Source organism: Aplysia californica, unplaced genomic scaffold (genome assembly GCF_000002075.1).
Source record: "Aplysia californica isolate F4 #8 unplaced genomic scaffold, AplCal3.0 scaffold00108, whole genome shotgun sequence".
NCBI classification, from domain to species: Eukaryota; Metazoa; Mollusca; class Gastropoda; order Aplysiida; family Aplysiidae; genus Aplysia; species Aplysia californica.
The window spans coordinates 266,408-267,752 of NW_004797378.1; the positions used below are offsets into that span (position 1 = coordinate 266,408).

General features: G+C 38.0%; 1 protein-coding gene across 1 annotated transcript in view; it reads left to right on the plus strand.

Moving 5' to 3' along the window:
• Positions 1–1,345, plus strand: part of LOC101852541 (protein disulfide-isomerase like 2-1) — a 39,743-nt gene that overhangs the window by 13,152 nt on the left and 25,246 nt on the right. The gene's annotated exons all lie outside the window — the stretch shown is intronic.

Genomic DNA, 1,345 nt, shown 5'->3' on the forward strand with positions numbered 1-1,345 from the left:
TCCAAAAGCGACAGTTGCTTCGTTATAAATTATACAATAATTTGTTCTTGAAATTTTGCATTTTTGGGACTTTGAAAATTGCATTCCCCCCCCCCCATCATTTATCTTGATTTTTATTTTTCGTTGTTGTCAGTATATTGTGTTTGTTATAGTTTTATACACGTGTTTTTATAAGGTAGCTCAGTAAGTTTTCGCGTTTATTTCAGGTCTTTATGGAATTCTTTTGTGGAAAACCAGATTAGTCACAATTTTAAAACAAAATGCCTTTATTGCATTAAAAAAATCGAATTTATTTCTCCAAATAAGATACCACAGATAACCCAGCTAAGTCCTGTGCTATGTAAGATAAAAGAAATAGTCTACTCATCGACTTTTATATGTGAATTACATGTTTTCTGCTTTCTTATTAAATTGTGACGTATCTTGTTTTTCTATTGGAGTCTTCATATATGTTCGTCACTGTTCTTGGCCTCACTAAAAAAAAATCGTTTTTTTTCCCACAGTTTCTGTCGGGGAAGTTGTTCACCCTCACCTTTGTTGACTCTCCATGTAAGTACATTTTGCTAATTTGTTCAGTAGATGTCAACACGAATAAAGCTGAAAGAGCAGTGAAAGCTTTATCATGCCTAAGAAAACACTATCACGAGCAAGCAATCTTTGGTAATATTTTAGGAGGTTTTTAAAAGAGATGATGGATTCTGACAATGGGGAACAGCTCGTTGTGTAGTCAACAGTTACTGTACTCTGGCAGTGGCAGTCTTAACTTTTCAAGCGCTGACTGCATGGGGTGGGGGGGGGGTCAATAACTTTGTTTTAAAATGTTGTCTGGTGTTTAGTTCCTTTTAAAAAAAAGTGTTCTTAATTTCCAATCGACAAAATACTATGTTTCCCTTCCTCAATTAAAGAAGCTTGAATAGCTTCAAACAGTCCCACAGGTTCTGACTAGGCCTACAAGCAGCTACAAGGAACTTGCTATTACCAAGGGGAGCCAGTTAGACCGGAAATGAGGCCTGTTGTACAGTCTTGGTGTTGTTCTGTCTTGGGTAAAGCGGTGTTCACACATACAGTAGTAACGAAGCCGAGTAAGACAAAATTTCTAAGCCCAGCAAGTCGGGGCAACTCTGCATACATTTCGACGAGCAATCGGCCTCCCTCCTAGAGTGATATTTCATGCTTGCCGTGTGAAATTATTACACGGGAAGCTTGCCGAAATTTTCAAACAAGCTTAAAATAAAATTTTCGCAGAGCGAAAAATGAGTCGCTGAGTCAATATAATAACTCGCTCGGGGAAAACTCGGGGAAGACTTGGGGAGTGTCAGAAATAGCAAGGCGTGAAAAGTTGCAT